The sequence below is a fragment of the Meles meles genome, chromosome 6, assembly GCF_922984935.1.
Source record: "Meles meles chromosome 6, mMelMel3.1 paternal haplotype, whole genome shotgun sequence".
Lineage (NCBI taxonomy): Eukaryota > Metazoa > Chordata > Mammalia > Carnivora > Mustelidae > Meles > Meles meles.
Genome location: NC_060071.1, coordinates 3,291,395 through 3,315,952, shown reverse-complemented (window position 1 = coordinate 3,315,952; position 24,558 = coordinate 3,291,395). Strand labels below are relative to the sequence as shown.

General features: G+C 47.6%; 1 protein-coding gene across 1 annotated transcript in view; it reads left to right on the top strand.

Moving 5' to 3' along the window:
- EFL1 (elongation factor like GTPase 1) overlaps positions 1–24,558 on the top strand; it is a 115,924-nt gene that overhangs the window by 47,087 nt on the left and 44,279 nt on the right. The gene's annotated exons all lie outside the window — the stretch shown is intronic.

The window sequence follows — 24,558 nt, the reverse complement described above, 5'->3', positions numbered from 1 at the left end:
TTTTCTTTTTGGTGGAGGGCCACCGGAGTTAGAATCCTAGCTTTTCATCCGTGTCGCCCATTCTCGCTTATCCCTTTGGAGGATGTGTTGAACTTGGACGGCTGATGGAGCTCTGAGCTGCCGTGGCCAACGGAGCACTTGATCAGGAAGGGCGTGCGGGAGAAGCATGGCAAACACTCCGGCTTTGGTTATGACGCTACTGTTTTGCTCGGACTCAGTCCATTTTGTTTCTTTCTTTTTTTTTTTTTTTTTTAATTTTTTTTTTTTTTTAAATTTTTTTTTTTAATATTTTATTTATTTATTTGACAGAGAGAGATCATAAGTAGGCGGAGAGGCAGGCAGAGAGAGTGAGAGGGAAGCAGGCTCCCTGCCGAGCAGAGAGCCCGATGTGGGACTCGATCCCAGGACCCTGAGATCATGACCTGAGCCGAAGGCAGCGGCTTAAACCACTGAGCCACCCAGGCGCCCCTCCATTTTGTTTCTTAAACGGAAGGTAAGGCAGGAGATCTCATACACCACACTCAAGCGAAAGAGGAGGTGTTTGCAGAGTGAATGGTGTTTGTCCTGTTTCCTCCAACTAGGGCTAGCGTTGGCAGTCTTTCCCCGGTAGAGGCTGGGGACTTGACGAGCAGTGGTTTCTGGATCTCCACGTGCTGTCTGGGGCCGAGGCTGCCCGGTTTATAAGGAGCAAAACCATCTGTCTTTCATCTGCTGCCCGGGGCAGCCCTCCGCCCGCCATCTGCTGCAGGAGACCTCTTGTAGCTGAAACTGTCTTCCTCTTGGAGAACAGAGGTGTGCCCCGTTCCCATTTACTGCTGTTTGAAAATAGTGGGGGGCTTGGTAGGAGCTGGGGTGATGGTGCCGGGGATGAAATGTTTGTTCACCAAATTTAGCTACGTAGAAATAACACAGATGGACACACTTTGGGACAAAGTAGATGAAGGAAGAAAGCCACATTTATTTTGCCTAAGAGTTAGGGATGTGCAGAGCTGTAGGTAACCAAAAACCGACTGTGGAGTTTTGAATTTCACTCCACAGGAAGCCTGACGATCGGTAGTCCAGGACTGGAGTGATGGCCCTCCTGGGGCCGCAGGGAGCCTGGTTCCTTCTGTCTGCCTCTTTGCAATTCTCAGCCTGCGGCCTCTGCCCCCAGGAGGAACCAGGACAGCTTCAGCGTCTCAAGGAATCCCTCCCACAGTCCCTGCAGGAGGACTTCTCACAGCACCGCACTTTTCATTGGGAAGAAATGCCCGCTTAGTGGCGCTTCTCTCTCGAGATCCTCCTTGTTTGCGACTTCTGTCCGGTGGCCAGCCCCAGGTGTGGGAGAGGCGAGGGACTGAGTGTTCTACTCTTGCCTCCGGGGTTAAGGCTAGGGGTCCTGGGTTGTGAGTAACCTTCACAGCCTTCCACTAGCCAATCCTTGCTGTCCGCGCCCTCATCCCGCCCCCGCCTGGCCCCGCCTGGGGCCCTCCTGGGAGATTCTGTGTACGTTCAGGAGGAAGATAGTCGCCAGGAGGATTAGGAATGTAACCTTGAAGGGGTGGGAATCCGGCAAAACCACTCCGATTTGCCTTTGGAATTGAAACTAAAATAATTGTTTTCCTTTTACTAATCCAAATCTAATTGTGCACAGGCAAGACTGGAAAACGCGAGTGCGCCAAGATTCTGGTCCTGGTTTTGCCACCAACTAGTTGTCTGGCCTCCAGCCAGTTGTACGACTTTTCTGGACTTAAGTTTCCCCGAACGACTGGGACGAGAGCAGTGACTGCTCACATTTCTTACGGTAAAAATAGAGCAGCCACTTTAACTTTTTTTTCTAGTGAGACTATTTGTGGGTTCCCAGGGCTGCTTTTGTTATATTTACCACATATTGTTAGATTTGTCATACATTCTAAGTATTAAGGACGAAGTATTCAGTCCCATCATATGGAGGACATTTTATTGCTGTAGCTAGGAAATGTACACAAGATTCTATTCTGTACATTTCCTTGGTAAGACAGGAACAGCATTGGAGTTCCAAGTTGCCACTGTCTTAGGGGAGGTGGACGTTTCAGTGAGGATGGAGCGAAGGAAAAATTCTTAGTACCTGTGTCATGAAGACCGCCCATGGGTTATGTCAGTTTATCACTGGTGGAAAAAAGTCCTAAACTTGAGTATCTCTCAGGTCCCTTCCAGCTTTAACTTCTCAGGCGTGTGCTTCTTAGAGAAAAAAAAGTTATTTCAAGCAATGAGGCTTTTTCCCTTCCTAGTGTCCACTGAGGAGTGCAGTGGGTTTCCGGAACGGTTACTCGGTTGGGTCCATAACCCATTTACATGGCTCCATGGGAATGTCCTAAACGACAGCGCTGGAGTCAGAGCGATACTTTAAGGCAAATCCTGCTTGTCTGTTGATTAAAAAACTAGAGCACATGGTGCGGGGCCGCAGTTTCACAAGCGGGGGTTAGCAAGGACTTTCCGAAGCTAGGACTGGGTTTCAGGCAGCGCAGCGGAGCAGGCCAAGCCTCCTGGACTGCCGAGTGCTGGGAGGCACACGGCCCAGGAGAACGCTCGCTCGTGGCCAGGGCGCCGGCTGGGACCGCCGCCACCAGGCTGCCCTGGGAGCCAGCCGAGAGCAGCGGTGCAGCACAGGTGGGTTTTGTCTGTTCGCTGGTTTGCGTTCTTGGGGAGATGGAAGTTTGAAGAAAGTAAGACGGTGGCTGAATCTGGTTGAACTGATGTACACGTTCCCGTTATCGTTGCTGCCTCCCAAAGCACCGAAGCACAAAGACGGCCAGTGGTTTTTCACACATCTGCGGTTCGGGCACGGTTTGGTGGATCACCTGGTCTCCGCGCCCCGGGGTGTCCGCTTGGGAGTGCCGGGCCTGGGTGCTGGAGTTCGAGGAGGCCGCTGCTGGCCGGCTGGGGCCTTGCCTGCGGGTGGCACTGAGGACCGCACCGGTGGCCTTCCCCTCCCGCCGTGCTGGGATCTGCGGGGGAGCCTCCAGGACCACGAGCCCGGGAAGCTGTGTCCGCTCTAGGACTTGGCTTCCCCCGGCTCCGACCTCATCCGGAGCAGAAGCGAGTCCCCACCACCCGCCCGTGTTCAGAGGGAGGAGACCGACTCCACCTTCTGATGGCAGACATGTCAGAGAATTCGGGAACATGTTTTAAAATGACCACACCATGAACCATAGAGAATTTCTTGTTTTCTTTTCGACATCGGCAGGCCCGTGACAGGACGCATATTACAAATTAAGACATAGCAAAGTTTACAGCGATCTGGGCAAGCCTATAAATCCCGGCTATTTTGCTCTTGTTAACTTAGAGAAAAGGTTGTAATTCCTGTTTAATAAGGACATAATAGGGAATGCTATGACGGATACCCATGTGCTTTTCATCAGCGATGATGCTGAGTCCGATTGATCAAACGCAGATGAAACTTTCTGTTGGAGAAGGAAATGAAAGCTTCTGTGGCATTTTTTTTTAACAAGTCGGAGCATATGTAGTCAGAGTCTGAAGGAAAGTTCCTTCACTGGCACTTGGAAGATGCCGATTTCGCATTTGAACTCCGTTATAACTCACTCCGAGAACTGACGTTGACCGATAAGTGTGGAGTAGAGTTTGTGGTCTGGAAATAGTTGATTTTAAGTTTAAAATCACTTAATTCCAACCTGATGTTTAAAAAACTTGGATAGATGGGACCAGAGAGACCTCCCCTTGTTTAACACACAATAGCCCTTTGTTCAGTCCCAACCAGGAACGTCTCTAAAAATAAATGTTTGCTACAGGCTCCTATTAAAATGTGAGGGGAAATTGAATTAGGATTCCAAATCTCTAGCCTTTGCTTATGCACTTTCAGAACTCTTCCATATGGTTAAGTCTTCAGCATTTCAAGGGCATATTCTGAGGGGAAACATGATATTCCTCTTTTCACAACAGGAGGAAAATAACATTAATTAGCTTTTTTCTGAGCTGGTTTTAGTTCTGCCACGGTGGATTACTGGGTGATGGGAAGTCGATGGAGATTGAATGAAAGGTGTGTGTGTGTGTGTGTGTGTGTGTGTGTGTCCGTCCGCCTGTCTGTCCTTCGTCGTGTGGGGTACTTGAGGAACCAGGGCCTTTGGCAATACATGCAGAATTGATTTTGTTGTTTCAAGGAAATCACAACAGTTTGTGACTCTTAAGTCTTTGTGGTACTCTTTGTAATACACTGAATTCACTTACTCGTGAATTCCTTTTAAATACACCTTTTTATCAACATTTTCACTTGGAATCTATTTTAATCAGTAAATAATAAGTAGCCTTACTAGTCACTTCTAGGATTAATTTTCAGCTGGTTTTAATAGTTTTTCTTTTACCAATGATAGTGATCTTATTGTGGCCTTATAATGTGTCCTGTTTCTTATTTTTAAATCGCCTCCAGAAATATGATAGGTGCTCGTTACAGCTGTTCTGTTCTGTCTGGTTCCTTCCTAACTTTAATGAAAACACTCGTTTTACTTTTGGGCTTGCCGATGCTGTTGGTTCATTTCTCTGATGTGTCATGCTAGCAAAGTATGCTTTTTTTAAAACCAGGAATAGATATTAAATTTCACTGATGTGTTCCCAGTATCTGAAGACAGTTATGGAGCTTTTCTGCTTGCTGTAATTGAGGTCATGGATTGCATTTAACTATTTCCTGATTGTTCAGTTGTCCCTCCGTTCCTAGAAGGGAAAAACGGCAGAAGAGCACTCGGTCACTGCACGTTCTCGCAGTATCCCCTTTGGTTCTGTTTACTAGCATTTTGTCCACATTTTTCTTGGCTGCTAAGTAAGTTTGGCCTTTATTTTCTTAGTATTTCTGAAATGGGAAGCGTCCTCTGTTCAACCCTCTGGAGCCGTGCTGTGTGATGGTAGCCACTGGCCCTGTATGCATATCTACATGGGCTGGGACCAAACAGCGTTAAACGTTGACTCCCTCAGGCGCGCTTGTCGCATTTCACGTGTTTGGTAACCACGTGTCCCTCGTGGCCGCCGTATTGGACAGGGCTGTTCTAGGGGAATTTGTTTCGACTGTGATAATCATCTTCTCTTTGAAAGTTTGGAAACCATTCATTCGCAAGATCGTCTGGGCTAGCTACAGAAGGTGTTTGATTCTTTCCATCTGGTTTACTATCTTTCTCATGACCAATTCTCACTTTGTGTTTTCTCGCTTTACTATTAAAGTTTATATGTTTTATTTTGGTGTTACAGCTCTTCTGTATGAATGCTAAGTGTTATGTTTTAAGGCCTCTTTAAAAGATAATTTTCAGTATCATGTAGGCTATACTATAGGTGCATTTGAGAAAAGCAGATAGGCCGAGTAAGAGTTACCTCTTATCGTAGGGGTGACCACCAGTCTCTTTATATGTACATGTGAGCATCCTGTTCCTTAAAGTTGTGGTAAAAAATATAATAATGTAAAATTTGCCATCTTAACCATGTTTAAGTGTATACCTGAATAGTATGTATTTAATACAAAAATAATCATGTTTTCTAACCTGCGTCTATTTCTCCTAGAGATGATCTCTTCTCATATTTAGAGCTTTTTGTTTCAGTGCATTTGCTGTTACTCCCAGGATGGTATTAAATGGCGGTGCAGTCGTGGGGTCTCGTTCCCGACGTGGGAGCAGGTCTTACAGACAGCGTACTGGGTTATAGAGCAGATCTGATCCGCGTGGTCTTTATAACGACGTAATGACCGCAACGACTGTTTCTGCTTACTAGATTAATTTTCTAAATGCAGATAGATGTTGACTTTTATGAAATGGTCTTTCCCGTACCTTTCAGGCAACAGATGTTTTTTCTTTTTTGAGCCATTTTATGCCTTGAATCTCAGTAACACGTTTCTTAATATCCATGAGTCACATATTCCTGGACTAAGCTAATAGTGAATGTATTTCAGTATGTTAATAGAGCAGTGAATTGAATTTGTTGGTGTTTTTTTCATGTAAAATGTTTGTAGGTTTGGCTGATCTGCATCTTTTATATACATGTTTATTTTGTACTCAGGGAGTATAGGCAAGAGCATTGTGCAGGCTACTTGAAACGAATAACAAGTGAGGGACAGTTTTTACCGTTTTTTATTTTATGGGACAGTTTAAATGGCCCAAGAATTTTCTGCTCCATAAGCAGTTTGATGTTAACGCCTGTGCAACCGACTCTACCTGATTGGTCGTCAAGGTTGTGATTTGATAGTTTTATCAACTGTGACTCTCCCTTTCAGGTTTTCTGTTTTGTTTTGTTGTTTTTTTGTTTGTTTTTTTGTTTTGTTTTTTTTTTACTGTTCCCTACGTTGACTGTGGTACTTCATGCTCTCACAGGGAATCACGTATTTCAGATTGGTTATTTAGTTCATTTGCATGGATACTGGTATCGATAGTGGTTATAATAATGACACGAGAAAGGAGCATGTGTTGGTGTTTCTCGTGGGCAGAAAGTACCGCGGATTGGGGGGCGAGGATCTGATCTCCTCCCTGCCGGATGAGATGGGTGCATTTTACAGCTGGGGAAAATGAGGCTTGTGAAGGTTGTAATCATCTGTAGAGCAAGCTGGGAGGTTCCTCTCCCTCTGTATCTGTGTTCTTTCACCTTCTTTGTTTCTATGTTAATTGGAGTTTTGTTTTCTTTTGTTTTGTTTTCCCTTTTCTCTTGTTAAGTCTTACTTGGTGGTGGTTTGTTATGGTATTTTTTACTTCTGTCCTTAATTGATTCCTCATCTATTGTAGGTTCTTAATGCATTGATTTAGTGCCCTTAGGAGACCTTCTGTCCTATGTATCAGATATTGTTTTATTTCATTTATTTTTTTAGAAGAATTGGTTCACTTTTTTTCTCTTCTTCTTATGAATATGTTTATGTCCCGAATCTTCATATACCCTTGTCTGGATTTCTTTAGAGTTTTATAATTGTTTTCCTTATCACTGTGTTTTTCTGTGTACCTCCCAGCCAGTGGACTGCAGCCGCACGTTACAAGTGCAGGGAGCCGTGGTTGCCTTCAGCCCCGACAGCGCCGGCCGGGCTCCAGGGTGGCTGGAGTCCCCTGTCCGTGGCCTCACCCGGACTGGCTAGCCTGTGCTTTGGCAAAATGCTTATTGCACAAGTTAAGTTAGTGTGTCTGTTCATCCTTTCTTCACAGACTGAAGTAGCCGTTGTAACTTCTTTTGAAAATTATTACAGGTTTGTAACCGAAGAATTGTCTGTTAATAAGCTCATGGCCTCTCTAGACATTATTCAAGAACAAAGGATTATTTGATGGGGATTTTCTTCCCCAGCATCTCGGAATAGGACATTTCCTTTCTTCCTGTTAAGGGGCACTGGCAAGCTCGAGGGCAGATTTGAGCTCTCTTCTTGGTTTTTTTAATGCAGGGCAGAGGGGATTTCCTTTGACTTTTGTAAATGGTTTAATGAAGGTTGGGAAGATGTCCTTGATGATTGATACGATAGTCTTCTTGTGGACAAGGTGAACTTTGACTTTTTTCCAGTAGACAATCAGCTGATGGTCAAAAGGCCTGAAAAATGTGCTCTCTCAGACCCCTAAACTGAACACGTGACCCCAGGACGCAGCGGCTCCGCGTGCAGGTGTGTGCGTGGGAGAAGCCCTGGGTGCGCTCTGAGGGAGACAGGTACGAGAATGTTCGCAACAGCGCTGGTGATGAGAGCCAGAAGAACAGCTGGTGACTGCCTGTATCCACGGGCAGCAGAATGGATGGTGAGTTACGGCGCAGCCGTCCTCGGGAGGAACGTTACAGCCGAGCGAGAGTGAAGGGCTTCACACCACCGGCCGTCAGCTGGGGTTGGGCTCGCAAACGCGGTGGATTTAGACAACGAGCGAGTTGGCAGGCATTTTATAGAGGCTGAAAACGTGTAAATACCGTGTGTCGCTGAGGGACGGATGCAGGTGTGATGCGTGATGCTGGGAAAGGTAGGCTGCGCGTCCGAGGGAGTAGCTCTCTGGAGAGAGGACTCGGGTGAGGAGGAAGGTACCCTGATCTGTGGAATGTCTCCTTTCTGCAGATGCCTCGTGGGCCCTACGTTGTCTGTTCTGTTTTTCTTTCTGAGTTTTTTTCTATCTTGAATGTCATCTCATGTATTTCTTAAGTTCAGGGGAGAGACAGTGTTAATATCTCTCCTTGACGTCCTTGGTGCTGTCTTACAGACCTTGTCCCCCAGGACTGAGTGGGGAGGTGGGATGTGTATGGGTTCGGGCTGGGATACTCGGGGTTAAATTGCGGCCTTAGGCGGGTGCCTAACCTCTCTGCTCCTTAGTTCTGTCTCGTAGATGAGGATAGCAGAAGGCGGTGGGTGGTGGCCTTTATTTTGTTTCTAAAAATATCGAAGGGCAGAATGTTAATTAAGAATTGAGGTAATTACCATTGATTTCCACGGGAAATATCATTAATTGACTGGCAAAAGTCACACATATAAAGAAAATAAATCCCCAAGTGAAACCCTTAATTAGGAAGATTAAAGAACACTTTTCTAATCTAACATGTCATTTATTTAAGTGCAGTTCTTTTTATCTAATGAAAAAAAACCTGGTAGGCCGTCGTCAGCATTTCAGTCCGCCCCTTGTTGTAGCAAAGCGCACCTGAGACACGTCTTCCAGTGGGATGTGTAGGAGAGAAGTCAGGTGCCCTGCCTGTGACCGAAACGGCTTCGACTCCTGCTTACTCCCCGTTGTTGAGTGACAAAGGATGGACACTTGTGCTAGCTTCCCCCGGAGAAAGCTCTGGGTAGCAGAGATGGTAGGGAATTAGCCTCCCAGAGAAGCAAGGCGGAAGGGGCGACCCGGTGGAGCTCCACTCCAGACCTTGGGTCGGAGCCTCACTCCAGGCGTGGGCACGTGGAGGAGGAGGAGTGGCCGCCTGGCCCAGCTCTGGCTTGCCAGCCACTGTTGCCCGCCGGAGCCGTTTGAAGCCCCGTTCCCGGGTCCTGAGCTGAGGGTGCTCCCCCAGCAAGGCAGGGACCTCACTGCCTCCTGGCCTAGGGAGCGCATCTGCCCCGACTTGTTACTTGTGCGGTATTCTCAGAAGCGTGATTTCAGACCTCGCCTCTGCTGACAACTTACCCACCTTTCTTCTCCATTCATCGTCCAGTTCTCTACCAGGTCCTCTGTACGCTTTCTCACAGTGCTCTTTGGATGTTTCATGTTCCGTAAATCCCGTGCACTCATTTAAGCTCTTCTAGGTCAGGGACTAGGTTACCTGTAAACTATGTACTCGGGTTTTTTCCCCAGATGCACAGCTCTTGTGCCTGCGCGGTTTAGGAAGTAAACCTCACCCACCCCTGAGTTTTGCTCCCGCTTCTGTTGTTAAATTTCCACTGACGCTGTAGTCTGTTACTGGGATATGTTTTCTGTTCTGATGGATTTGCCAGTCTATATTGTTTGGTTTTGATGGTTTCACCGATTCATTTGTTAATCTCATTTTATCACTATTTATTTTAGTAAGTTTTCAGCTGTTCTTGGACATTTATTCTTCCATGTGAACTTGAGATCGTCTTAGCTCATTCTAGTACATTAACTATATTAAGACATTGTATTTACGAAAGTGAATCATGGGGGCACCTGGGTGGCTCAGTCATTTAAACGTCTGCCTTCAGCTCAGGTCATGATCCCAAGGTTTGGGGATCGAGTTCTGCATTGGGCTCCCTGCTCAGCAGGGAGTCTGCTTGTCCCTTTACCTCTGCCTCTGTGCTTGCTCTCTCTCAAATAAATAAAAAAAAGTGAATCATGATCATCGTCTTTTACTATGAAGCTTATAACACAGAAAAACTAGGTAAATGATTATTGAAGGTACTACCAGTGTAATGTGTTTTTTCCAGATTTCTGTCTGTAAACACACATCCATACATACAGCTGCTTCTCTAAAAGGAACTCATTTTATTTGTGTGAATTTATAAGTTCATTTGGGAAGAACTGACATCTTTATCCTCTTGAGCCTTTTTTGCCGATCGGAGCTAAGGAAGGGCCGTGATTTGTACCCCGCACTGCATTGTATCAGTCTCCCAACTTTATTACCAAATCGTGTGAACAATTAAAATCATACTGGTAGCGTTCTCTTTGGGGAAGAAGCCCTTTCCATTTTCATGTGGTGTCTTGTGTTGTGGGCCCCAGACCTACCTCTCTCAAACTGAGCCAGTCGACAGTTGCCAGAATTACTTCTGGCAATTCCCTGAAACGGGGACTTTTGAATATCGGTGAGGTCCGGGATCTCTTACGTTTAACTTCTGGAGAGAGCGGTTTCTCTCTTAGTGGCACAGGTTAATTCTGGTCTGCCTGGGTGACTTAGAGTCTAGTTCCATTTTTCAAAGTTTAGATTTGGTTTGGACCAAGCATTGGATAAGAGCTTTTTCTGTGTTGCCATCGATTTTCTGTACTTTTTACCTTTCTTTAGACATTTCACTTGAGATTTGGGGTGGAGTGATTTGGGGAAGGGGGAAGGGATACTAGTGTCTCTGAAGAGCCTTTCTTTCTCAGGATCCAAAGTCTCTTTAAAGAAAAATAAAATACTTTTTTTATTTTTTTTAATGTGTAGTGAACTGTTTGCTCTGAAAAGACAAACCTTTGTTTACTTTCATAGACTAATCATTCTCTCACATTCAGGCATTTCGTGTTCGCTATACATTTGACTGTACTAGGTTGGATTTTTCATGCTGGGTGCTTACATTTAATCTTCCAGATTATTTATAGACCTTTCACAGTTTTGCTCCCAAACTAACATAGCCCTGGGTTTGTCGGTTGAGATCACTGGCAAGTTGGCCATGCCCATAGACCTGGATCTGTGAATCTGTATCCCAATAAAATAAGGTTGTGTCACATGATGTCTTACGGCCTTTCTTTGTCTCTTAGCTGCTTTTCCAAGAACCTCCCTGCTGTCCTAGACCTGGTTTCCATCGGTTTCAGTTGCTTTGCTGGGCTCAGCATCCTCCTTGCCCTCCTGTCTCTCCCTGTGGATTGCTCTAGATGACGCTCAGAAATCCAGAGGTGCAGGTGCCATTTGGCCTCAAGTTAGGAACCCCCCTCCCCCAGAGCTCTTCTCCTAACCAGGAGCTTTAGAAAAGCAGCCTTCATCCTGATTGGACGCGCAAGACCGTGCCCCGAGAGAGGTCTGGAATGGCTTGCTCGGACTTGAGCCAAGCCAGAAGCACTGGCACCTTCTCTGATCCTTATTTACACCAGCCTTGATTTCTGGGCTGAGGCTGAGAGGGCTGCGCCTGCTCTCTGAAGCCACGCGGCCCAGCCAGGGAAAGGCAGCTGGTTGGTCCTGCTTTAGCAGGGGCCGCAGCTGCGCACAAGGGGGCAGCCTTTTCCACAGATTTCCATCCTGTCTGAGGCCAGATGAACAAAGGCGGGTGTCTGTGAGCGCTGGCCAGAGCCCACATGGAGAACTTGTAACTGCTGACTGTGTCTATAAAGAGTGTCAGGCGGTCGGATGAAGGGTGTGTGTGTGTGTGTGTGTGTGTGTGTGCGCGTGCGTGCGTGTGTGTGTGTGTGTGTAGTGGGACCGAAGTGTGTGTCCATGTGGGGGCCCGAAACGGTGCACTGTTGCCCAGCCCGGGCTCCTGCACGTGGCGGGCTGGCCTGTCTTATCACTGGAGGGTGAGAGACGTCGGAGTCCTTCGGACAGAGCAGTTGCTCGTGGATGTGAATTTGCTGTTGGAGCCTGAGGACCAACTTCGTAGCTGCCCCTGAAACTTATTTTGGTGCCTGCTCGCTCTCGCTTTCTTCCTTTCTTTCTCTTGCCCCTCCCACCTCTCCTCCGGGTACTAAAGGCATCATTTCAGCTGTATACTTGTTTCTTCCTTTGGTTTCCTCTTCACCTTCCAAATTGTTATGACTCCTTAGGTTGTCTGTGTGGGAGAGGCATTGTTAGGAAAGCACATGCTGTTCGTAGGCAATGAAGCAGAAGAGAAAACGTCGCTGACACCCTGATGTCCCGTGCAATTAGAAGCATGTCGTCCCTGGTTTTGTTTTACGGCTCTCAGGTGACTGTTAATTTACGGCAGCTCGGCACATAAACGCATTGACGGTCGTATTGTGAAGGATTGGGGTCTTCTGGTTCAAGCGCACATTTGAGGCAAGAGTTGCTGTTCCTTTACTCTTGGAGCTGAACGTGTCCTACCATTTGCCTCTGTAAAAGCTGCAAGAAATCAGATATGCTTTGAAAATCAAAGGCCAAGCCCCTCTCCCCTAGGGGTGGCAGTGAAATAGGGGCACGTTTTCTTTCAGGTTTCTACAGAAACAGCAATTAGTAGATTTACTGCAGAATAGTTGTTTCTCTTCAAAGCCGCGAGCCTTCAGTTTTTCCAAAATGACCATCGTCGTCTCATTTTCCAAACAGTTTGTATTTGCAGATCTTTTGTTAGCTGACACACTTAGAGATGCCCGTTTGTGGATGTACTTGAACGAGAACTCAAGCACTTAACCAGCACTTGCTGCGCACCAAGGGGATGCCGGGTGTTCAGTGAGTCCCTGTCATTTACGTTTGCTTATGGCGTGGTAAACTGATCATCTGGCTTTGCCGACGAGCAAGCAGAGACCGGGAAGTTGGACTTCAGACGAATGACACTGTCCTGGCCACTCCTTTTTAGCTGGGTTTTGTTTCCTGCACAGTTGTGCAGCCAAGGTTAATTTAAACCCTGCGCCAGGTTCTCCTCCCTCCCTCTGGTCGTGGTGGTACAGAAATGCTCTGACTTGTGACATCCTGCCCGCGGAGTCCTTGACTTTGAACCTTCTGTCGTCCAGTCCTTTCCTCCTGTAACGGGGATCTGAGACTCAGAGACTTGGTCTTTTGAGCTTGGTTGAGGAGACTTGAAACTGGGATCCCGTCTTTCCTTTTATAAGGGAAAAAACCCCAGGGAAGGACAGGAGGGGAAACAGCCTGGTTCCTAGCAGAAGGGAGAGGAGAGAAGCTGACCAACTAGAATTTGTCAGTTTTACCTGGTTTACAACGAGGCTCTGTATACAGGGGTGAGTGAGTGGGACTCCCGTCCCCAAGGGGCAGTCTTTTCCAGTGGCCCCTTGACTTCCTCCCGGCAACCTGGACTTCCGACCCTTTGCTTCAGCTCTCACCACTCCCGAATACGTCAGGGTTGTTAAGGATTTATTTTCATTGTGACATAATTGACATAAAACAACGTCTACATTTAAGGCGTACAGCGTGTGGCCTTGAATTATTTACTTACTGCAGTTGATTACCCCTGTAGTATTAGCTTATATCTTTATCACATCACGTAATCATTTCTGGGGGGGAATGCGTGAGATCTTGTCTCTGAGTAGTTTTGAAGTTTATAATACGGTTTTGTCTCTGGAATCGGGGTGCTTGCATTAGATCTCTAAGACGTATTTATCTGCTAGTTTCGAGTCTGTACCCGTCAGTGCCCCTAGGTCCCCCAATCCCCAGCCTCTGGTAACCAGCACTTTACTCTCTGAGTTTGGCGATTTCAGATTCCGTATATAAGTGAGCGCATGCAGTGTTCGTCTTTCCCTGTCTGACTTATCTCAGCGTAATGCCCTCGAGATCTGTCCGCGTTAGGGCAAATGGCAGGGTTTCCTTCTTTCTTACGGCTGACTAATATTCCATTATTACCCCATTATGATATCACACACACACACACACACACACACACACACACACACTCTACAACTTCTTTGTTCGTTCACCCCTCGATGGGCACTGGGGTTGTTTCCGTGTCTCTGTGAATGTGAATAATGCTGCATGAACATGGGGGTGCAGATAGGTCTTCGAGATCCTGTTTTCGTTTCCTTTAGCTGTGTACCCAGAAGCAGGACCGGCCATCAGATGGTAGCTCCCTTCGTGTTCTCTGAGGGAGGACTCTCCATGTTGCTGCCCGGCGGCCACACCGCGTGCATTCCCACCAGCCGTGTGCACACCGGGGCTCTGCTCCCTGCCTGTTTGAGCACACGCTGTCTTCTCCTCCACTCTTCCTTCTCCCCGTGCTGCCTGGTGAGCACAGACACGAGACCCAGCTCAAATGCCACCTCTCTGAAGCCTTCTCCAGTGGCTCCAGGAGATACATCGGCTCCTTCCTTCAGGTCCCTATACCTCTTTCAGTACATCTGTCTTAGAACATTTGTTCCTTGGGCCTGTTACCCAGCAGGGGTGCATTTCCAGGGCACAGTGTGGGTGTGGGTGAGTGGACGGACAACGTGTGTACTCCCCTCCTGGTGCTCCTTCTGAGCACGGGGATGGAACGGAATTTTGAGCCAGAATAAGAAGAGAGTCTGGAAACCCTAAGAGATATCGTTATGGTTATTCTTTGGTTTGCTGGCATTCTTTCTGGAGTACCTGTGGGGAAACCAAGGTGCCACAGATGCGAAAGCGAGAGCGGAGAGGCGCCTGGGTGGCTCAGTGGGTGAAGTGTCTGCCTTCCGCTCAGGTCTGGATTCCAGGCTCCTGGGATCGAGGCCTGCATTGGGCTTCTTGCTCAGCGGAGTCTGCTGCTCCCCCTCTCTCTGTCTTCTGCTCCCCCTGCTTGTGCTTTGTCTCTCTCTCTAATACAAATAAATAAAATCTTAAAAAATAAAAAAAGGAAGAAAGCTAGGGAGAGTGAGGGTGCAGCTTACTGGACACCTGAGTTTCCAGCCTGCGGCCACCAACCATGCATCTGGTCTGCTTCTTTGCTGCTTCTGACGTTCAGTGTGTTTACCAGAAATTAGTTTGTCCGAAGACCCGGCGTCAGTTGAGAGGTGCGGAACCTGAGCCCACTGGGCCGGGTGTGCACACGCGTGGTGAGGTGTCTTTCGTACGTGGTTATATGACTCAGCCCAGATGTGACGTACACAGCCTGAAATGCCATAGCTGTAAGAGATGGCAAGTAGTCGAACCTTGGTCTTCCCTGGATCTTTCAAATTAGCTTTGCTTTTTGAGTAACTGTTTTCTGGATTTGTTTGGCCTATAAAAGTCTAATATATTCATAGTTATTTAGATACTAAATTTGGAAAACAGTTCCCTTTTTGAGGTTAGACAAGTTTAAAACTGAAAGCAGGTGTGTTAACCCTGTGTTAAAATATGAAAGCGTCTTTAAAAACAAAAGCCCAGTATTTCCAGAACTCACATTATGACCAAATTTAAATTTAGTTTTAAATGTAACAAGTCTGTAGCTTTGTTCTTTGCAAACATCATGAAATATTTTTGTGGTGTGAATCCTTTTTTGTTTTCCGTTTGTTTCGTACGCCTCTTTGGCTTTCAGATTCTGAAAGCAGGACTGGGGTGAGGTATGTGGACAGGAAAGGTGAGTGCTAGAGCCTATGACTTGATCTCCCCTCCTTGGTCAAGCGAGCTGTTTATTTTTATACCGACCGTGACCGTCCAGCCTGACTTGTCCACGGCACCTGCTTTATGCCTGTTGTCTTGGAGAAGGCGTTGTGACCCCTTTCACTCCTGAAAGTCCTAGTTTGGATGTTGAATTCTGTGGTCCGCTCTAGTTATGACTGAACTATTTGTCCTTGATTATTTTATGCTTTGGTCTTTTAATTTTTTTTTTAAAGATTTATTTATTCATTTGACAGGCAGAGATCACAAGTAGGTTGAGAGGCAGGCAGAGAGAGGAGGAAGCAGGCTCCCCGCTGAGCAGGGAGCCTGATGCAGGGCTTAATCCCAGGACCCTGGGATCATGATCCGAGCTGAAGGCAGAGGCTTAACCCACTGAGCCACCCAGGTGCCCCTTATGCTTTGGTCTTAATGTATCTTTTATGCATTTTTTTTTAATGATCCTTTTGTGTTTTGCGCATTTCTTTTTTTTTTTTTTTTTGGATTTTTTTTTACTATACTTTTGTTTATTGTTGGATTCCATAATGTTTTAAAAGGTATATCATATTTTTAGTTCCATAAATCATTGCCTTTTATGTTTTTCAAATCATTCTTTAAACGTAAGCGTCAACTCCGAAACGCGGTCCTACGTGTCCCACCAGTTTACGACAGACACTGCAAATTCTTTCAGGATGGCACCTGGCTCATCTTTGTCTCCCACAGTGTCTGGTGATACGCTTTGAACTAGGTGAGAGCTAAAGGAACTTTCTGGAATGAATCTTGAGGGAAACAGTTGGGCCATGTGGAATGAGGCGTGGAGTTGGGTCTGGTCTGAGGCTCGTGTCAGGTTGCGTGGATGAAGGAGCCGGACTGAACTGGGACCAAGGAGCCGGTGAGCCCCACGGCGCCGCTGACCGAACCCAGTTGTGGAAGAGGTGCCGTTCGTCGTATTCTGTTACCTGGGCACTCCCGAAAAAGTCCTCAGGGAACTCTTTCAGTTAGAGTTCTTTTGCAGAGACCACAGAGACAAAGGAGTTTCCCAGTGCCCAAGCGGAGAGCAGCTTGGTCTGGCCACCGTGAACGCCAGGAGTGTTGGCAACAGCACCGTTTCGAGGCTGGGGAGAGTGGGGGCCCCGAGTTAGGCGGGGGAGGCCCCGTGGGACGGGAATTGAAGACCCGGGCAAGGAGATCGTGGAAGAGGCCACGGACTTTTGTGGGCGTATCCAGTTGATTGAATCACGGGTATTTCTAAAGAATGGGTTTGGCTTCTTAATATGAAAGCTCAGTGTATTTGGTAACAATCAGTTATGAGCCAGAGGAGGGAATAATGCCCTGTTAAAGAATTTAATTTGCAAAATATGCCCCGTACTTTGATAGGCATTTTATACCAACAACGACCAAGAAAAAAAAAATAGGTCTTTTAAAGGCTTTGCCAATTTTTATTCTAGCCAAGAGCCTCCACATTTAAGGAGAATATGGACAAACGTAACTGTTTATACATGTAATAATGCCGTACGTAGAATCTCTTGAATAAAAACCTTGACAACGAGAAAGTACAGAAATCTTGGACTTTGTGTTCAGAGTGTGAGGGTTGCTAATCTGCAAAGCTAGGAGAGGATATAATTGAGTACAGAAGGAACGTTGTAGATAAATCAAGTGCAAATTCTAAGTCCTAAGTCATCCGCTAACTGTTTAAACCATGAGGATCGAAGGTCAGTAAATACACAGCGAGTTGAATCTGTATTTTTTTTTTTTTTTCCTCCAGCAAGTGTGGGTATTTGGCCATTAAGTTCACTATGCCATTTTCAGGATCCAGTGGCCACAAACCAGAGCACAATCCAAGGGCGTTTCCATTTTTGTTAAAATGAGAGAGTGTGTGTGTGTGTGTAAGTGTGTGTCTGTATAAAATTGGAACAGTTTTCTGTTTTGAAAGTTGGCAGCGTTAACTGATGTGGTTTTATTTTTATTTCACTTACTTGGCTCACACAGGTGGCACGTGCTGATACGCTACCTGAGTAACACAGAGATGTCTGTATTACGTCCGCAGCCACTCTTCTGACGCTACCGTTGGCGACAAACTGGGATGTATCCTCCTGTCGGTTTTCCTTACACACCATGCACAAACACACGCACACACAGAGTTTTCGCCTCTCTGTGTTGTAGACTTAGCCCTGAATCTGTGCTGACTTCGGTGCAGTTCAGCGGACGGTTCTGGACTCTCCGTGTCAGGAGGGGCTGTGCACTGTGGGTGTGTGTATAATTTACCACATTCCCTTCTGGCACAGTTTCAGGTTCGTTTGCTGTTAATTTCTCTATCCCGTGAGAACTTTCCACCTTACGTAGGTCATGAAGCCCAGAGAAGGAGATGTGTGTGAAAGTCCCTCGTTAGGCACGGAGCAGCAGGCTCTGACCGCGATGATTGCTCGGAATTATTTATGAATAACTCTAGTTTCTGTAATTCCTACAGGACAGGATGGTACATCTACTTGTAATTTAATTACTGCAGTAGCTTCCGGACGTTTCCACACCTGGTCTTACTTACTGCATGTGTTGCTTTCAGACGCAGCGTGCTGAGCCTTTTTTCCCCTCCGCAGATGCTAAAAAATCCCATTAGTTCGTACCTTCACCAGCCCCTTCCTGCACAGCTCCGGCTGGCGCTCAGCTGTGTGTTCCTGGGCGGGCGAGCGCGGCGCTATAAATTTCCCTCAGCCAACACGTTGTGTGCAAGAGTCAGATTTTTCACGGCTGGTATTCCGTGTCCATTTTCCTTGTGACAATTTTACTACCGCCCAATTAGTTACAGCCAGAAATTGTCACTTTGCCGCAAACACAGAGCTCTTCTTTGTCAGGAAGACGACACGCTGCTCCTGAAAGTTACTTTCAGATTGGTTCCGTAATTCGCAAACGTCCTCTGAGCATGATGAGTTTGAGCGAAAACCCGGGACACTTGACGGAAACCTGTTTGTTTCTAATCACATAGGGGCCGGATGTAATTTGACTGGAGTTGATCGGCCCGGATCGACCCCAGTGAGATGCAGAATCGGGTCTGGATTAAAGTCTCACTGTTCTCTGCCCTCGCCCAAGGCTTAACGGAATCATTGAAATGAACGAGTTTGGGATTTCACGTCCAAATGCATTTTTAATACCAGCACCTTATGTTTTTATAGCACTCTATGCTTTTCAGAGTGCTTTTATCTGTAGCATTTGATCTGTCCAGTCTTCTCCCAGCTTCTATATTTCAAAGGCCAGTAATGGTTAGGTTGGAAGTAATACCTATTAGAATAGTGACTTTGAAAACTTTGAAATCATTTCCAGGTGTTTCAGATAGGCTGCATCTGAATGATGAAACTTTAAACTTGCTTTTCCGTAAAAGAAAACTTCACTGGTTTAGGTAATCTTAGAAATTAGCAACCTCAAAGATTTCCATTCTGTTGTTGTTTTTCTTCTTCTTTACAATGAGTACATATAATTGACCGAGATGTGAATAGTAATATGTGTACGGAACGTTCTGGATGTAGCTGGGGGAGAAAACGGGGTGAAGAAAACTGTCAGTTTTTCTTTAATACCTAAGGTGCTGGAAATGGATTTTAAGTAATTTTCATTGTAGAAAATCCTTCTTTAAATCACAGTAGGGATGCAAGCTAATAAGATGGAAGAAATCTAGGGAGAATCAATAAATAAAATAGTTGTGCCATATATATTTTGGGGGACATCATTCAGATTTTACTTGTGACTTAATGTCCCTTTTTAAAATGTTCCACAGACATGGGGCGCCAGGGTGTCTCAGTCTCTTAAGCATCCAACCCCTGATCTCAGCTCAGGTCTTGATCTCAGGGTTGTGAGTTCAAGCCCTGTCTTGGGCTCCCAGGGTGAACCCTACTTTAAAAAAAAAAAAGCCCCACAGACATTAAAGATAAGGTGTGCCACGCACGCACACACACCTGTATTCAACCAGTGTTATTGCTTATATTACTCAAGACGGTGAAACAACTTATTTGAGGCCAAAGGAAAACCCCCTGCTCTGATGTCATTGCCAACCCTTCCCGTACCATAGAGATGATGACATCACCGAGATGGCAAATGTACAGTAAGTCCCCGGCCCTCCCTCCTCTTTCCGTGAAGACTGAAGATTCAGACAGAAGCCGAGTACTCGGGCACAGCTCCCCACCACTCACAAAGCAGCCGCTTCCCTCTCCTACAGCGAACCCGGGAAGAAGGCCGGTTTGACCCACAGAAGCGATAGGACGGTCTGAGACAGGCTTCTGCCAAGAGCTGGGGGGATCTCAGAAAAGTGAATTATCATCCCACGTAAGATGAGGAGGCTACAGCGTCGATGAGAGCCAGGGCAGATACTCAAGAAGATCACGTGAACTGAGAACAGACACATGACTGGAGACGACAAACCTGGCTGTAGGGTTTTACCACGGAGCCGTGGAGCCTCAGACCCAGGGCCGTGGGCCCCAAGCCTGTGAATGAGAAGGCGGCGGCTCTCCAGCAATTCCAGCAGAGCTCAGACCCCGGCCGGAAAGCTGGCACGTGGGAGACAGACTCGGCGAGTTCAGTATCAGTGTGTGTGTGTGTGTGTGTGTGTGTGTACACATTCCAGAACATTCACATAGTTGGAAGCAGGGGTACCCACGAGAAAAAATTAGGGTCAGCATCAGGCTTCTTTTCCCATCCCCAGAATTCCAAGAAGGGAAAGCTGGTGATTCTTGAATTCTCTGTCCTCCTGGGTCGATCTCTTTTCCTCATTAGAACATAAGCTCAATTCAGTAAGTGCATAGAAAACATTGTTCCCTATGTTCCCTAAACATTGTGTAAATTAAATTTAAAAACCGGATTCTAGAGTAGAGGTCAGATGTTGATAAAGTCCCTAAAATATAAACTGCAAGACAGTTTCATATTGTAAGAAAAACTAAAAATCACAGTAGTAAAACTATTTCAAAATACTTCTCACCAGCTAGATATTAAAATACAATCTCTCAAGTCACATTTAGAGCAGAGTAGAAATTAAATCTGCGTCTGTGGGATACAGTAATCTCTTGGTTTAAAACGCTTGAATTTCATTTTAACCAAACAGTGTTAGTGGAAGTTACAGCCATTTCACAGTACTTTTCCTACTACTCTTGGAAGAAAAAGTGGAACTTGTACTGTATGGCAAGTGTGTCCTCCGTACAAAACCACCGTGATGGCGGCGGTGTTCGTCACCCCTGCTAATGCCCTCTGTAGGGTGACAAGTAACAGAGAGCGTTGGTGAGCTCACACCCGAGATAGATCAAGATAGCTCACACGAGAAGGTTCAACAAAATACCTTCGGCGTAGGGTGATTGGGGAGCCCAGGGTTGAAGGGGATGCTAAGCAGCGTCACTCAGAGTAGCTAAAATCAGTGCAGGCGGAGGTCCCGGGGTGGGGGGGGCAGCGTGCTTAGAGCACCCAGAGAGCCCCTCAGCCACGGCATCTAGTCGCACGCCACTGTGGGGTGTCTGTCGCAGGGGCTGTGCACAAACAGCAGCTCCAGCCTCCGTCACCAGAGAGGACGCGCACTGTGAAGGTCATGAAGGTTGGGAAGGTCGCTTCTGCAGAACAGGAGCCTCCAGAAAGTTGGAACAGAAGACTCAAATCTGGAAAGCGCGTCACAGGTCCTGCAAGATGTGGAAAAAGGAAACTGCGGAGCTTGCTAGAGCCAAGTGTTAAAACATTTTGCTAAACCAGTTGTTAAACTCGGCCATTATCCTAAGTTAAATTGTAAGGGAGGTGTGTGGGGGATGGGCTAGATGGGGGATGGGCATCAAGGAGGGCAGCTGGGAGGAATCCCCGAATTCCACTCTAGGAACCAGTAGCACACTGTATTACAAAGTGTAATTTAAAATTACAAAATTTAAATACAAATAAATACATTGTATAGTTTATAATCCAGCTAGATTATCAAAATTAAAGGTAATAAATAGCCAGAAAAAGCATCCAAAAATAAGTGTGTGGTGCTTCTGGTGTTAGCAAAGTGCAGTGAAGCTGGACCTCCTGGTAACTGGAAGTGGTTCTGTTCAGCCTGATCTGGTGTTCCGCTGCGGAAGCCGACTTTCCTCCGACTTCCTATGTGAAGAGAATGTACTTTCATGCTGGGCTTTGCCAGAGTCAGACAACACAGGATCGTTCTGGATAATATTTCTGTGTCTGTTAATGGCCTCGCCCCCTCTTGCCCAGTGCCTTGCACTTTATGGATATGATTTTTTAAATTTATTTTAAAGATTTTATTTATTATTTGACAGAGAGAGACACAGCGAGAGTGAGGGAACACAGGCAGGGGGAGTGGGAGAAGGAGAAGCAGGCTCCGCGCTGAGCAGGGAGCCCGATGTGAGGCTCGATCCCAGGACCCTGAGATGATGACCCAAAGGCAGACGCCCAACGACTGAGCCACCCAGGCGCCCCTGCGTATTATTTGAAGGTAGAAGGGAGGGTGCCTATGTGGACCCTGAAGTTGACAGAAATAAGATTCTACATACCAAACCCTAGAGCTGTGGTTCTGAAACTGAGTCTAAAAACTAGCTTCTTGCTTTTATTATTTCGTAAGAAAAAAAAATCAGCAAGTGGTTGCCCCGAGGGACTCCGAGAAAGAGCACCCACCAGCAGGAGCATCACCGGGAGAACTGGTCGGCGCAAACACACTGGAATTGGGAAAGAGCGGATGTGTTTGAAGCGATCAGGCTAACGATAGCGTTCTCCTTGTTGGGGGGTGGGGGGGCAGAGGTGGGAACAGACGTGGGAACCGAGGTGTCTCAGGGTAAGAGAGCACTGTCCACTCTTCCGGGCTGAGCTGTCCGGTCAGAGAGCCCTGCGTCTGTGTGTGTCCGCGCACTTCTGAGTTCTCATTAGAATTTGTGTGCATTTTGTCAGGCGGAGCGCTCCGGGTAAGTTGGCCCCTCGTGTTGCTTCTTTTGAATTGCTCCTTCGGCTCCACTTTTAAATTTGACTGTATTTTATTCATTTTCTCATTTTTTAGTGGAAAGCTTTATACATGTGGAGGCTGTTCATCTTTGTTCCACTCTACACTTTATGTAGTTTTTTACAGTTTTTGGTTTGCCTTTTCACTTTTCATTTTTGCCATAGAGAAGTTTTTCAAAATTTTAGGCAAAGATGTACTCCCCCCACGCCCCTCCGCAGTTTCTCTGAGGCAGTTGAAACTCTGTTGTTTTTCGTTCACTTTCTTTACTTCCTTTTCGTCTCTTCATTTGCGAGTACGCACGTTGTGATGAATTCAGCCGGTCCTGGCTGTGGAGCAGAGCTCTGGCCTCCCCCTGCTCTGAGGAGCTCCCCCTCCAGGGTGCTCCCTCTGGGGCTCACACAGACAAGACAGTTTCCCTGCCTCGCTTTCTAACCCCCACCCCCGCCTTTCCACCTAGGCCTCCCGCGCCAGGTGCACGTGTAATTTTAGCTTCGAGTCTTTAGTTTTGGAACTAGGTGGCCCGATGTCCCAGCCCCGTCGAGGGACAGAGGCCAGACACGTCTGCGCTCCTAGGAGTCCTACGACTTCTGGACAGGGCAGGCCTGTGCTGGTGGTCTGTCTGTCCTGGAGTCTGTCTATGCCGACAGCAGAACTCACGCTGGCTCTGTCTGTCCCCACCAACTTAGAGACCAGTTTCTTTTCCTCCCTGAAGCATCTGCTGCGGGTTAGCCCCGCGTGGGACACGAGGGTGTCCTGACTTCCTCGTCCAGCGGCGCACTTCTCACCCAGCCTGCTCTGACTCGTTCTCGTCCAGCCGGCCTTCTGGCGTAAACGCTTGTGACAGTGACCTTACTAACGATATCAGGGCCAAATCTCTGGATGAGAAAGAATTATTCCCCACTGGTTCTCAGGATGGCCAGAAGACTGAGTCACTGTTCTCGGCCTCTGTGCTGGCCTGCTTCATGTCTCTCCTCACCTCGGCGGTGTTGGAGCGCCACAGCCCCACAGCGAGTAAACCAGGCCCGTGGGGAGGAGGGCACGACCCACTCTAGCCTCCCTGAAACGTGAACCCTCATCAATAATAGGTACCAATTGAGAATTCTGTTCTTGGGCTCCTAAGATAGCCTGACATTATCCTTCTGGGCAGGCTTCCCGGTGCTTTGCACTTTTTAGGGAATCCTGTGCTCGGTTTTGTTTTAACGTTGGCTTCAGTACCTCCCTGAGAAATGTAGCCAGCTGCCAGCCGGCCCAGCCCACAGACAGAGAACACAAGGGCCTATTGTACACCCAGTGATAATATTCAGAATGGCCAGAAACTCAGCGCCGCCGAGCCATAGAGTACATTTTCCCGGACCATCCCTAGAACCTTGTTATGATTGCATTTCTTCCAGCTCCTTCTATCAGATTTAGGGAGGGCGGGTGCCTTGCCAGACCTGCTTGCCTCAGCTGGCCTCTGCGGCCGTCCAGGGGGGTCAGTGTGGCGGGCTCGGGAGTGCAGGGACCCAGGGCCGGCAACTGCTCACAGGACAGGGCGCCCTCGGGGATGACGTGACCCCACGCCCGGAGGAGGCAGGCACGACCCCTGCAGCGCGGGGAGATGAATGCACGGAAGGAGCCGGCGAGCGCTGCGTGCCGGGAAGCCAGCCTCCCTGCAGAACCCGCTTTTACCCCCGGGCCTCGGCAGCACTTGGCGTTACTAAAGAAGGGACGGAATGACTATAAAACATGATGATCGGTCTTTCTCCCCACATTTGAGAAATTGATCCTTTTCGGGCCTCGCTTAGAATTCAGCTGAAGTGCTTCTCCGTCCAGTAAATTCCCGGGACAGGCCCCGCTTGGGGCTGCCGCTTCCCCTATGGACCTTGCGTGCGCCTGACCTGGGCCGTACCAGGTTCCCGCCCCCGCCGGGTGGTCCTGGCCACCCGCAGACCTCACCGATGGCCTTTGCGGCCTGTGCCCTTTAAAACTGCCCTGTGCCCGGCCCTGCCGTCGCTGGGGGACTGCTCTGTTCCTTAAACCTGACCTCGCACCATGTCTTGGCTCCTTGTCCTTTGTACCCACAAAAGATGCCTTCCAGTTAGCTTGCCGTCATCTGCCACCTCTGCATGGACTCGGTCCTTGCTTCTGCTGACAGAATAATCCTTCGGATATGGGTGACCCTTGTGGGAACCCACTCCCTTGTGAGCTGCCCTGTGCTTCGTTGGGGAGAGGCCGCCTCAGACCGCTGGCTCCTGGAGGACCTGTGCTCAGCACAAGCCGGGCACCTTCTCACACAAACAACCACCTAGAAATGGGCCCGGAAATGGAGGGAGTTGGGTGTTTCGAGCGGGGGTTCTGAAGACAGAGGT